This window comes from Tamandua tetradactyla, chromosome 9, assembly GCF_023851605.1.
Source record: "Tamandua tetradactyla isolate mTamTet1 chromosome 9, mTamTet1.pri, whole genome shotgun sequence".
NCBI lineage: Eukaryota > Metazoa > Chordata > Mammalia > Pilosa > Myrmecophagidae > Tamandua > Tamandua tetradactyla.
In genome coordinates this window covers 116387358-116402197 of record NC_135335.1, presented here as the reverse complement: position 1 = coordinate 116402197, position 14840 = coordinate 116387358, and positions in this window count along the sequence as shown.

Here is a 14840-nt window from a genome sequence, read left to right as displayed (position 1 = left end):
TATGCCCATAGAACTGAATATCATGCCATCATTTAAAAATATTAATTTAGAAAATTATTTAGTGACATCACAAACTGTAAAGTGGAAGGAAGATTATTTTAAAGGGCCACCTGGTATTTGAACTGTTGGTCACGAGAAGGGTAGCAGTCCTCGCAGAGGGAGACCTTTGCTCCTGGTTTAGTAAAACTCCTTAAAGGGCATGTTTGGCTTTGAAAGCCATGGCCATCCCCTGAGCATATTCTGCACAGGAGGGTTTAGAGAAAGAAGGGCTTTATCCCGCTGCCTTCAAAAGCAACAGGAATTTGGGAGTGGGCTTTCGGCAGCAACCCAGGAGCAGTAGGAGGGGGTTTAGGGAAGAGTAGAGTGGGCGGGCAGCAGCTACTTAGGAGCAGGTGGGGCCCAGGGAGAAAGTTGGCCAGTGTGAATTTCCGTATGCTGTGAGTGGCCAAGGAACGTTAGATAAATGTCTATTAGACAAATGTCTAATAGTAATCTTTTTTTGTTGTTTTTTATGCTGCACAGAGAACCAAATACAGTTTAATCAACTGTTAACCTAAATATCATTGACAAAACACAAATAGAGGAATAGGGTTCCAGTGTTAACGTTGACTCTTTCTTCAGTACAGTTGGTAAAAACCCCAAGCAAACTGTGACTTCAAAAGCTGTCTCAGCCCTGTTCCGGTCTGCGCCGTTTTCTTTCTGTTTCTCATCTCTGTCTCTTCTTTCCGATCCTGTTCTGGATGTCTGCATGGCATTTCCTTCTTCTAAGTCTTGACTGCCAATTAGAAACTGTCTCTCCATCTGCAACCATTCAAGCTCCACAAAATGTAGCATTTTGCCTGTATGTGATATCTTTTTACTTTTATCTTTTCTCTCACTTATGTTCAGGAGAGGAATTATAGCCTATACCTTGGCTTTTGGTTGGAGGGAACCACTTCCAAGTTAAATCCAACAGGAAAAGATTCTTTTAGGAGTTACGGACACCATACTTCTGGATTAGCACAATCAAATAGTCCCCTGGCTACAACCCTTCATTCGGGTCTTATGAGCACAGAGTGCATTTTAATCCAAAATAAGTCTTGAATTGGCCAATAAAATCTAGGTTCATACTGTTGTCATTTCCTCTCCTATTTGGCCTCCTTTATGCCTGGTTGCATTTATATACAAGTCACTGCAGATGTTATTGCTGTAAGCCTCAGTCTTTGCTCTGAAACCCTTCAGCTGCTGCTAGAATGCCGGAGAGAGAATGCTAGCAAGTGTCAAAGACAGAGGTCCATAGATAGATACAAGAAAAAGCACTTAGAAGAAAGGTTACTTTTTTCCTCCATTACCCTCTATTATACAATATTACAATCACCACCCTCCCCCCTTGTTCTCCAAACAAGGATGTTTTATTTAACAGGCATTGTTAGTGTCCTTGAAAATTGAATCCTTTTCAATGGAAGAGGAAGTTCAATCCACTACACTCTCTCAGAATCAAAGCCCACCAAGCTCTTTCTTTCGGGGTCCTATGTGCTTTTCAGGTTTTTAAATTTTTATTTATTTATTTTTGTAGCATTTTTAGCTGAATTTTTTTCTTTTAATGATTTTATCGTTTACCTCCTGATTACAATTCTGTATGCTGCCTTGCTTTTTAGTGCTTTCCTTAAAAGTAACTCAGATGCATCCCCAAATCCCCAAACAGCAAACCAGAGTAAATCAATTGTTATGTAAAGGGAATTCCCTCTGAGAACTTCATTTGAATGAGATCTGAATATTTGCTCCTAAGGATTTGGTACCATCACCTCAATAACTTTAGCACATTGCCTTGGCAGCAGTTTATACCCAACGGTTTTGACCTGTTACTCCTTTGAGATTTCTGAGATTTTCAATAGCAGAAGCTCTCGCTAACAGGAAAAGGAAGATTTGTAATTTGTTCCTTGGGGGTGGGGGAGTGGTGGGAGGTAGATCTTCCCATAGCCAATATTTCATGTATCACATTAGGTTTCTAAATTCCTAGTATACTCTGTAAACTGAATGTTACCTCCGTGCAGATTAAGAACCAATTTAGGATGGTTTGAAGGGCTTTATGGATTGTGGCTTGAATAGTTCTAATGAAGAGTTAGAGAGTGTATAATACATTACTGATAATTAATTTTCTTCCAATAACAAATAAGCATATACCATAAATAGACACTGGGCTGGGTGCTGGGGCCAGGAGGAGCTGCCTAATTTGCAGGGTCCCTTGTTCAGTATTATTAATAATTTTAAGATGGCAACAGCAAAGCATTAAAACCAGCTCAGGACCCTCTGACAGCACAGAGGATCTTTGGTTTGGAGTGGGAATGAAGTCCCTGCCTTCAAATAAGTGATGACCAGATCAGCTCTTAGCTGGGGCACTAAAAGTTCTGGAACCATTTATGCAGATTCCTTAAGCAGTCATTTGGATGCTGACTTTACACTTTATAATGGAGGAAATCTAAATGTTGATGGGTGTGTTATCTGAGTTGTGAATTTCCCTTTATTTTTTTAACAGCTAGACAAAAGCAATCAACCCCAAATTGCCAGAGACATGACATTCTCAGCTTTCAGGCAATTCTACACAATGGATTCAGCTGGCAAATCCTCCCTAAGAGCCTTGAGGATGTCATCACCACCTTTCCTTAATCACCTAGCCTTGGAAATCCAGGTTGTCTCCGGGAGTTGGGGGCAGGGCAGGGCTGTGTTTCCTCTAATCTGTAGACTAGAGGTGTCTTCTCATTTAGCCGTGACTTGGTGACAGATGGCAGAAAGGGTGAATGAAGTTGCGTGTCAGACACCGTCTCTGATGGAGCAGGTCAGTCTCCAGCCTTGCCTGTTATTCCAGTGCCCTTATGTGAGGGAGACGAGGATCAAGGGTAAGGAAGAGATGAACTGCCGCTGCCCCCCAAAGCCACAGAAACTTGCACCGTTACCAATAAATCTGCCATCGTTAAATGTTTGCTCTCAGCCAGGCTTGGTGCTCACCTACATCATTGCACTTACTCCTTGCAAGTTTTTACAATCACCCCATTTCCACAGGGGGAAACCGAGGCACAGCAAGGTACAGTAGCTTGCTCGAGGTGAAGAGGCCTTGCACAGCTTGTCATGCGTGAAGCAGGACTCAGTTCCAGGCGGTTCTGCCTCTAACAGCCGTGTCGTCACGCCGCACAGTTCTGTCTGCCATCACTGTCGGGGAATCTGCGTGTGCGGGGCTTAAACTCTACGTACTAGGGTGAGGTCCCTGCTCGGTGTTGAAGATGTGATTCCTTCAAACCCATTTTGTTGTTGTTTCCACCAAGAAAGACCGCACTGTAGATAAGACGCTGAAGAGAGAGTGTTAGTTGTCGCTTCTCCTGAAGTGAGAGTTGGAGCAGCTGGGCTTTGTCTGCAAAGTGAAGTACTGCTGAAGAAAACCAGAAGGAAGCTCTGGATGCGGGAAGGGGAGAATCCGGTGCACAGCAGGGTGGAGGGATGGAGACTTTTCAGAGGACCGGGCTGATGAGATGGGGGTCACCACTCAGTATAATGTGAAAGCTGGCAATGCTCAGCTACCCAACAGGCTGCCGAAGGATGTATGTGCTAAAGACATCAGAAGGCAGGACGGAGAGAAGGATACACGCAACATACACACCCACAAATGAGAGAAAGAGAAGGTTGAAATTGATTCAGTTTGATGAATAAATCCAGACTTTTGAAAGCAGGAAATGCAGAATGAATTTATTACAGTTTCAGCTTACATGTGTGTTTTGTGCTTCTATATTTTATGGTTTTTTGTAATTTCTATTAGGAATTCTATGGGGTGAGACGGGTACCTACTTCTTAGTGCTTAGGACCTCCAACGGTCTTAACAGAGTGGGGCAGCATTTTATCCTATCATCCATCCATACCAAGGGCCATCTTGTGTCTACACCACAAATACCAACTTGTCTTTGAAGGGTAAGAGCTTTGGCCAATGCAGCTACCGTTGTAACAGTCTCTCAGTAGTTAACCTGTAGGGGAATGATGGCACATGGGATTTCTCAAGATGCACGATAAGCATCTGGAGCCAATAGGAGCTCAGGATGGGAAAGAAAAGTCCTTTAAAGGGGAGCAGCAGATGGCATGTTCTCTGGTGCAGCCTCTTGCTACAGCCTAGAGTTGGCTCTGTGAGCAGAACCAATCAGCAGCATCTTTTACCTTTACTTCTAGGTGAAAGTCAGAGCCCTAATGGATGCAGAGACTTGTTTCTATACATGGATCTTCATTTCCTCCCCACTTCCACCCCTCTCCTCCCCACAACTGGGCCATTGTATATATTAAAAGTTGTTATTTTGTGGAGAATGCAAGAAACCTCTTGTGCATGACAAGGTTACATTAAAATGGTAAAAACAATGTCTTTTATTTTTACGATATTAGCTTATATTCATTAAGAATTTGACATTTAATTCTCACAATAACAGTGTGAAGTGGACAGTCTTATATCACCCATTTACAGATGGGGAAGCTGAGGAACAGAGAGGTTAAATAACTTGCCCAAAGTCACACAGGAAACTGGATGACCCTCAAATTCCCAGCCTGAGCTTTCAACCATTATTTCACTCTGCCTCAGTATCCCCTATGGTACTCTAGCATCACAACATGTTTTTATAATAATTATCTGTTCATCACATAATCTTATTAGGGATAAATTGTTAACCCCATTCTACAGATATGGACACTGAATCTCCGAGTTTTAAGCCTTGCTCTCCTTGTACATTTTAATTAGAGTTTTGCTATAGAACATTCTTTTTTTTTTTTTTTTTTTTTTTTTTTTTTAAAGGAAAGACAGAGAGAAGGAAGGAAGGATAGAAGGAAGGAAGAGAGGAAGAAAGGGAAACATCTTTTAAACATTTTCTTGTTTTATTGTATTTTGTTTCTCCGTTTTCGTTACATGGGCTGGGGCCGGGAATCGAACCGAGGTCCTCCGGCATAGCAGGCAAGCACTTTGCCCGCTGAGCCACCGCGGCCCGCCCTATAGAACATTCTTGATGGGAAAAGGGGAGGGAGACTCATGAATGTGCAGGAGGAAAAAGTGATGCTGAGAAATCTGAGTTCAGAGAAATAATTCCTTACCTCTCTATCTCCACCCAACAGCAAAAAGGGAATAAAACTTTATAATCTGTTGTAAAAAGCTGTTATCAACTGAAGTGAGAAAGCCTAGCCCCTTAGGAGCAGAGAATTCTCTGGTGGATTTCTTAGAATTAATGAAAAGGTATTTAAACAGGAGGATAAAGGAGATAATGAGAAAGAAAACTCCTTCAGTGGGACCTTAAGCACTGTACCTTGCCGAAGGGAAAACCAGCACACATATTTTTGAATTGAATTGAATCCAGTTCTTTGCTATGCATTTTCCCCTTGAACAATCCAATTCCAATTGAAAAGTAAAAGAAACAACCTTCTTTCTAAAGCATATAGGCTTTTGCAAGACTGAATATCGTTCGGACCCTTATAATTACCTGCGCATTATTGCCACACACCAATTTAGTGTTCAGATTGAAAAATGGAAGAAATGTTTACAAAGAAGCCCATTTGCTTGTCAACTTCAACAATAAGTCTGGGGTGGGAAACAATATTCTCTGCGCTGAAGGGTGTAATTTCTCCACTCCATGCCATTGTCAACGTCCCATCGATTGAAAATCAGTGGACTTCAATCAGTTCCCTAGATCCTATTGCCTTAACCTTTGGATGGCAAAAGTAACTTTCTGTTACTGAGAGCCCTGGGTCTAGCGGTTTTGCCTGTTTTCATATAATCAGCAATGCTCAAACTGTTTCCTGATTAAAGAAAATTGCTCAGCAGCCCCTGACAAGTGATTGTAAAGTGTTTTCCGTTTTCCAACAATGACCTGAGGAAAAGCAAATTTAAATGGAGAAGGCCTGGTGCTCAGCACCTCTGCCTGCCCTTGCCGTTCTGGTCTTCAATTTCTTGTTTCATTATTTTTTACATTTTTTTCTGTGTTTTCATGGTGGCTTGATATCCGCTGGGCACCTACCTCGTTCTCCAAAGGAAAGGGCTGCCCCCAACGGGAGCCTGCTTCTCGGCAAAGATCTAGCGTTGCAGGCACCTACTTCTCCACTGTCCAGTCTCACCCCAGCCCTTGCTGCACCTGGCAATTTTGAAGTTCTGCTAGAGATGCCTTCTGCTCAATTTCAGATGGGCTCTACCTTGCACTGTTTGAATTTTGGACTGTGTGGTTCTTTCCATCCGCATGTCTCTATCTCCCTACCTTGCCAAATTCTTTCTGGTTGCTGGTCTATTGATAGCACGCTTCATGGTTTTTCTTTTTCCTTTCTTTATTTTTATTTTATTTTATTTTTCCCCTGTTTTTCAACTAAAGGCTTTTTTTTAACCCGTATTTTAAAATATCTTTTTTTTTTTCATTTCCATAGGAACTTGGCAAGAAAGGAGAGTTGTTAAACGTGCAGGCTCAAATCGCCATCTTAGAACGGAAGCCTTGACATCCTTTTCAAAAACAATTACTAAAACAATTTATAGTCTTGTTTATGATATAATAGTAAAAAAGCCCATGAAACTGCTCAGCACTGTAGGAAATGGTTTATTAAACTGTTGACTGTGCGCTAATCCTGGCTTCAGAATGATTAACTAACAAATCCATCATCTAGGGGAAAGCTGGCTTGACAGAGATTAATTTTTAAACTATTCTTATATGGGGGCATTGTTACTTTGGTTTTTATTTGGGAGAACTTGCAGAATTGTTAACGAATGTTGTGTGTGTTTGTTTTTAATAAAGACAGATGTAACGTGTTTTACACATAGCTATAGAAACACTCCATACATTTCAACTGATTTTGATTTTCTTAATGGTGAAAAGATCCAGAATTCCAACAAGGAACTCTAAAGCTACTTCATCAATGCTGGGTTAATCACTTAGGATTAAATTGATGGCAAGTATCAGAAATCAACTTAGACTAACATAAGATTTATTATGTTGTATTCGGTGGGGGTGGGCTGAGACCTGATCCCAGGATATGCAAAGTAGGTGGAAAGCGGGAGGATATCAGTTACAACACTTCAGCTGCCAATAACTAAAAACTAGATAGAAAGGACTTCCTGGCTCAAGCAACTGGAAGTCCAGAAGTAGAAAAAGTTCCCAGATTGGTTTGATTTGCAGGTCAGTGACACTTTTAACTTTTCTCTCATCTCTCTACCTGACTTTCACAATGCGGCTTCATCCTTATGCTGCCTCTCATCATACTCAAGCTGCCAGCAATTCCTGAGGTCACATCCTGTTTGTCTGACATAGCCTAGGTTCTCAGAAGACAGAGTCTGAGGCAAAAAAAAAGGTGTGTTAACACATTAGGGATCAGAGTGTGATTATGGGGAGCAGGATAAGGAAAACAGAGGATGAGGTAGGAAAGGGGAGAGAGCAGATACAAAGGGGAGACTTCAGAGAAGTCACATGAGTGACTATTTCAGGACCATCTGTGTGGGTGCAGGAATGAAGGAGAATCTATCTGCCTGCAACTTCCTGACCTCTGTCTTCTACTGATCAAAGTCATTTCCGTGGGACCTAATTCCCCCTCGTTTCCCTGTTATGTCCCCAGACTTTCCCAGGTCGCTGCTAAGAAAGCCAAAGCCCCCCCAGAATCAGTATAGTGAATGCACACTGCAGCAACCTCTTCTGCCAGTTAGCACTGAAATAGGAGTGGCAGCAGCAACAACGTGGGTCCATAATCTCAGCAGCGCACCACGGCTGCTGAGGCCTTGCTGGTGTATAAGGAAGGCAAATGAATAAGCCAGGATGGCACATGAACTGAGTCTAATGCATCACTCCCCATCTGGAGTTGGCATCCCTGCCAGAAGCTATCACAAGAGAGTAAGGAAAGCCTCTTTTCTTAAATTTCTGTACAAATAGCTTCCCCTGCTCCATTGACTCCACTTGCTGTCCCCATCTATCTCTGAACCAACATCTGTGCCCAGGGAAAGGATTATTGATAAACTTTGGCCATAGTCACCTGTCACTTTCCAAGGGCTACTTGGGGTAGGTATGGGTTCTTTTGATAGCTCAATTTTTACTGTGGGTATCACAGTGAAAATTGAGCTAACTATCAAAAAAAAAAAAGGAGAATAAGTGTTAGGAGGATAACTATAATGTCCACTTCAAGAAAATTCTTAGAACAATGCCAGAAAAGCTGAGGAAACTCTGTGTTTCTCATTCTAAAGACAGTCTTTCCTTGGTGCCCAGGGCATAAAATACGACTTCTACTAGCATGAAGGTTTAATTTTACAAACTCAACCCCACTGAAAAAGACTAAATCACTCCTTTGAATCTGATCTGCTCAACTTTGGTCACATGTTTTCTCTTGGACAAATCCAGCTGTAACTGGAGAGACAGGTTTACATAAAGAATGTGATGGATAGAAATCCAGCAGCATAAGCACCATGAGGATGCAGGGGAAGGCTGTTCATAGAGCAAAACAACATTCATAACGTACCCCAAGAGTACCATTTTTATGTCTTAAGGATAAATAAGTAAAATTGTTTATTTGCCTTTAGCACTGCCTAAACATTGCATCCTCGGCCTTATTTAATCTCACCTGGTGCTAAACAATTGTGACCAGTACCACTGGTCTACTGGTGGGCAACAGCCCCTTTAGGTTACACATTTCCTATTACTATTTCTTCAATGGTAACAAGGCTGAAGCTACTTAACTTCAAATTCTGGTTGTTGAAGTCGTGCTACTTCTTGGAATATCCTGCCTTAATGGCCAAGTCATTGTTTAAATGTGGACTTGCCATCTTAAAAATATATTCAAGTACCACTTACAAGGTGAACGGGTGATTAGATTAGTGTAGATACATCACCAGCACTGAAGTTGCCTACCAAACACACTCTAAGCCATATCATAGTCATATGGAATAGCAGTTGCATATGCTAAATAGAAAGTGCAAAGAAATCATGGTTGCCCCCTAAGGTACTAAATGGAAGTAAAAAGAAAATAGCCCCAAATTGTGGGAAGATGGCCAAGTAGAAACCTTCAGGAATCAGTCCCTCCCCCCAGAACAACTATTAAATAGGCCATAACTGTCTTAATCAACTATTTTGAAACTCTTGGGCCCAACAGAACACTGTAGAGCACCCAGGGGAGAGCGGGAGGTAGAGGCTGGTAAATTATGATAACAGTAAGTTGCTCTTTCTACGTGATGGAACCCAGTTGTTCTGTTGCTGTGGATTTAAATCATCAGTACATGAACTTCATCTACGGCTGATTACATCTGCAGTTGGCTAAGAAGAGTGTCTTCTGCAATGAGTGACATTTAATTTAATCAGCTAGGGGCTTAAAAGGAGAAGTCAGAAGAGACAGAAAGTGCTCAGAGCTGATATTGATGCAGATATGTGGCGATACAGAAAGGAAACACCCCTTGTTTGTAACCAGAAGCTGGAAGAAAAAGCCAATAGATGCCATTGTGTGTCTTATCATGCGACAGAGAAACCCAGATGAAAGCTAGCTGCCTTTCCTCTGAAGAACTGTAAATTTGTAACTAAATAAAACCCCTTTATAAAAGACAATCCATTATTCATGTGTTGCATTCTTGCAGGTTTAGCAAACTAAAACATAAACCAAATATTTTACATACTGTGAGACTTTCTTTACAAAAATGAGGATAAATTAAGACATTCCCAGATATCCATAACCTGAGGAATTCAATTTGGCCTATCTTACAAGCAGTATTAAAGAGAGTTCTTCAGACTGAAAGGAAAGGACAATAGACAGTGGTTCAAAGTAGCATAAAGAAATAAAGACATCTGGTAAAGTTAATTGTTTAGATAATTAAAAATGCCAGCATTATTGTAGTGTATTTTTTTATGTGAAACTTCACTTCGTTCTTCCTACAGGTGCTAAAATGCAAATGCATAAAAGGTAATGATAAATCTATAGTTTGGGGCATATAAAGTACAAAGATATATTTTGTGATAAGTACAAAAAACAGACAGCAAGATGGAGATATATATGAACAGTGTATATGTATGCTATTGAAGTAAAATTGGAATAAGATCAGATATGATTGTTCCATATTTTAGATGTTAATGGGCAGGCCACGGTGACTCAGTAGAGTTCTTGTCTGCCATGCCGGAGACCTGGGTTTGATTCCTGGTGCCTGCCCATGCAAAAAAAGAAATTCAATGCCATGGTAACCACAAGGAAAATGAATGAAAAATATCTCCCAGATAGAAATAAGAAGGAACTCAATATGGTGCAATATAAAAAATCAAATGACAGTGAAATTAAACAATAACTGAGGAACTGAAGTATGAAAAAAGTATAAGGCTGAAAAAAAAAAACTACATAGTGAAATTTTTTTCACTGCAGAAGAAAGTCCTGCAGTGTCAGAAGCAGCTTTAAATGTCCAGTCAAAAGGCAGAGACTGGCAGAATGGATAAAAAAAGCATAACTCAGCTGTGATGTTAGGTTCTGGTGTCAATTTGGCCAAGTGATTGTGCTTAGTTGTCTGGTCAGACAAGCAGCAGCCTGACTGTTGCCACAAGGATATTTGCTGGCTGGTTGAAAGAACAGAAGGCTGGTGTATTAAATCATCAGTCAGCTGATTGCACCTGTGGCTGGTTACATCTGTGATCAACTAAGGTGTGTCTCTCACAACGAGAAAATCTAATCTGTTGAAGGCTTTCAAGGAAGAAGAGAGACTCACTGTTTCTTCAGCCAGCGAGCCTCTCCTGTGGAGTTCATCCAGACCCTTCATCAGAGCTGCCATCTTCACAGCCTGCCCTATGGATTTTGGACTCTTCCGTTTCCACAGTTGCATGAGACACCTTTATAAATCTCATATTTATAGATCTCTCCTGCTGGTTCTGTTTCTCTAGGGAACACTGACTGACAAACTAACTATATGTTGCCTAAAAGAGATTCACCTTAAATTCGAACACATAAGTAGGTGGAAAGTGAAATGATGAAAAAATATATACCATGCAATAGTAACCAAAAGAGAGCTGGGGTGGCTATCTTAATGTCAGATGAAAAATTACTTTAAGTCAAGAAATGTTACAACAGACAAACACAGTCATTATATACTAGTAAAGAGTTCAGTTAAACAGAAAATTTTAACAATTATAAATCTTTATGCACTAAATAGCAGAGCCCCAAAATATAGGAAGCAAATACTGATAGATTTGAAGGCAGAAACAGATGGTTCTACATTAAGAGTAGAAAACTGTAATATACCACTTTCAGTAATGGACAGAACATCTAGACAGATCAATAAAGAAATAGAAGACTTGAATGGTACTCTAAACCAACTAGTTCTAACAGACATATATAGAACACTTTGTCCAACAACAACAGAATGTATATTTTTCTCAAGAGCAGATGGATCATTCTCCAGGAAACACCATATCTTAGGTCACAAAATGTTTCTCAATAAATTAAAAAATATTGAAATCATACAATACATCTTTTCTGACCACAATGGAATGAAACTAGAAATCAATAACAGAGGGAGAAATAGAAAATTCATAAATATGTGGAAATTAAACAATGTACTCTTAAACAACCAATGGATTAAAAAGTATGTCACAAGGAAAATTTGAAAATTTCTTGAGGCGAATGAAAATGCAAATGCCACATACCACAACTTATGGGATGCAGCGAAGACAGTTGCTGTGAACGAAATTTGTAGCTCTAAATGTTACATTACAAAAAGAGAAAGATTTAAAATCAGAGGCCAAATTTCAAAAGTGGAAGAATAAGAAAAAGAAGAGGAGACTAAACCCAAAGCAAGTAGAAGGAAGGAAATATCAAAGATTATAGCAGAGATAAATGAAAAAGAGAATAAAAAACAATATAGAGTATGCTCTCAATTATCCTTTACCTAGTTCCCCCCAATGTTAACATCTTGCAAAACTGTAGTGGAATTTCACAACCCGGATTTAACACTGATGGAATCCACTATCTTAGTTCTTATTCAAGGTACAGTATATATATTTAAACATCTCTATTGAGATATAACCCATTTACCATGAAATGTACCCATTTAATGTGCACATTTCAGTGACTTTTAATGTCTTCACTGAGTTGTGCAACCGTCACTGCTACTTAATTCCAGAACGTTTTCTTCACTCCAAAAAGAAGCTCCTTGCCCATTAACAGTCACTTCCCATATTACCCATTACCTCCTAGGCAACCACTGTTCATTTTCTGTTTGTATGGGTTTGCTTGTTCTGTGGATTTTACATAAATGGAAACATATAATATGTGGGATTTTGTGACTGGCTTCTTTGATTTAGCATGATGTTTTCAAGGTTTATTCATGTTATAGCAAGTATCAGCGGTTCTTTCCTTTTTTTTTCACCAAATAGTATTCCATCGAATGACTATATCACATTTTCTTTTTCCACTTATCAGTTAATGGACACGTGGATTGTTTTCACTTAGGGGGTATTATGAATGATGTTGCTTTGAAGAGTAGAGAGTATGTTGGTTTGAAGTGGTCATGTACTCCAGAAAAGGCTATTATGTTCTTTTAATCCATCCCTGTGGGTGCCGATGTATTATGGGTGGGACCTTTACATTAGGTTATTTCAGCTGAGCTGTGGCCAGCTCCATTCAAGGTTGCTCTTAATGCCCTGACTGGACTCCTTTATAAGAGGATAAAGGGCACACAGGAAAAGCCCAGAGGGCTCAGAGAAGCTAAAAGATGAATTCAAAAGAAGAAAAAAGAGACGCTAAGAGAGGACATACAGAAGTTCAGAGAGGAAGGCACTGAAACGAGAAGCTGAAAGCAATGAAACCCAGGAGTGAAGGACCAGCAGGCAATGGCCATGTGCCTTCTCATGTGACAGAGTATCCCAGATGCCAGAAGCCTTTCTTCAGGGAAGGTATCATCCTGCTAATGCTTTAGTTTGTACATTTGTATAGGCTTAGGACTATAACTTTGTAAACTAGTAAATCCCCATTGTAAAAACCAACCCATTTCTGGTATACTGTATTTCAGTAGCTTTAGCAAAGTGAAACAGAGAGAATCAACAAAACTGAAGCTTGGTTCTTTGAAAAGATCAATATAACTGATAAAACTTAACTAAACAGGTGAATTTAAAAAAAAGACCTCAAATAACTAAAATCAGAAATGAAAAGAGGGACTCTGATACTGCTCCCACTGAAGTAGAGAGGACTACAGGAGGGCAGTGTGAATAATAGTATGCCAACAGGTGAGAGAGACTAGACTGCACTGGCAGTGGTTTCTTAGATTTTCCACTCAAGCATGAAAAACAATAGAAAGCTTGGGTAAATGGGACCTCATCAAAATTGAAAACTTTTGTGCATCAAAGGATTTTATCATGAAAGTAAAGAGATCTCCAACACAATAGAAGAAAATATTTGGAAACCCTCTCTCCCATAAGAGCTTAATATCCATAACATGTAGAGAAATCCTTCAAATTAACAACAGAAAGACAACCCAATTTTCCCCCCAAAATGGGCAAAAAATTTGAATTACGTTTCTCCAAAGAAGCTATATGTTTTATTATACATATATAAATGACCAAGAAGTACATGGAAAGATACTCAATATCCTTAGCTATTAGGGAAATGCAAATCAAAACCACAATTAAATACCATTTCCACCCTAGATTGGCCACTATTAAAAAAGTGGAAAATCATAAGCGTTGGAGAACATGTGGAGAAATAGGAAAACTCATTCATTGTCGGTAGGACAATGCAGCCACTGTGGAAGACAGTTTGGCAGTCCCTTAGAAAGTTAAATATAGAACTGCCATATGACCCAGTAACCTTGCTTCTCATTATACACCCAAAAGAAGTGAAAGCAGGGACTCAAACAGATATTTGCACAACAATGTGTGCAGTGGCATTATTCACATCAGCCAAAAGATGGAATCAACCCAAGTATCCATCAACTGTTGAATTGATAAACAAAATGTGGTATACACACACAATGGAATATTATTCAATCTTAAAAGAATGAAATTCTGATGCATATGACAATATGGATGAAACTTGAAGACATCATGCTGAGTGAAATAAGCCTGACAAAAAAGGACAAATATCGTATGAGATCACTTATATAATAAATAATTAGGATAACCAAACTCACAGAGTCTGAATCTAGATTATAGGTTACCAGAGAATGATGTGGGAATAGGGAATAGAGAATTAAGTCTTAATCTGTATAGAGTTTCTATTTGGGAGATGGAAATTTTGGTAACAGATGGTAGCACAACATTGTGCATGTAATTAACAGCACTGAATTATACATTTGGATGTGATTAAAAGGGGAAATTTTAGGTTATATATATGTTACTAGAATAAAAATTTTACAAAAACCCATGGAACTGCACAACACAGTGAACTCTAAGTAAAGCCAGGGACTATACTTAATAGTCCAATTATAAATGCATGCTTTCATCAGCTGTAACAAATGTACAACACCAGTGCAAGGGGTTAATGATACGGTGGTATATGGGGACCCTCTATTTTATAAATGATTTTTCTGTAAACTCACAACTTCTTTAATAAAAATAAATATACATACATACACACCAAAAAACAAACAGATTCTGATTCCCAATGGAAAAATATGTGTTATTTCAAATGACACCAAAATAGAAATAGTCCTCAGGACTAATCCAAGAATAGTGGAATAAAAAAGAAATGGGGGCTAGGAAGGATAAAATTCCAATGAACGAACAGAAAGGAAAAGAAAATGGCCAAGCACATTTAGCTGTTGGCAACATTTTCCTTAGTTGCCCAGATGCAGCAGTTAGGTCCTGTCCCTGGTCCCCTCACCTTGGGAACTGACTTTTGCCTCCATCCATGTGGTGTTTTTTTGGGAG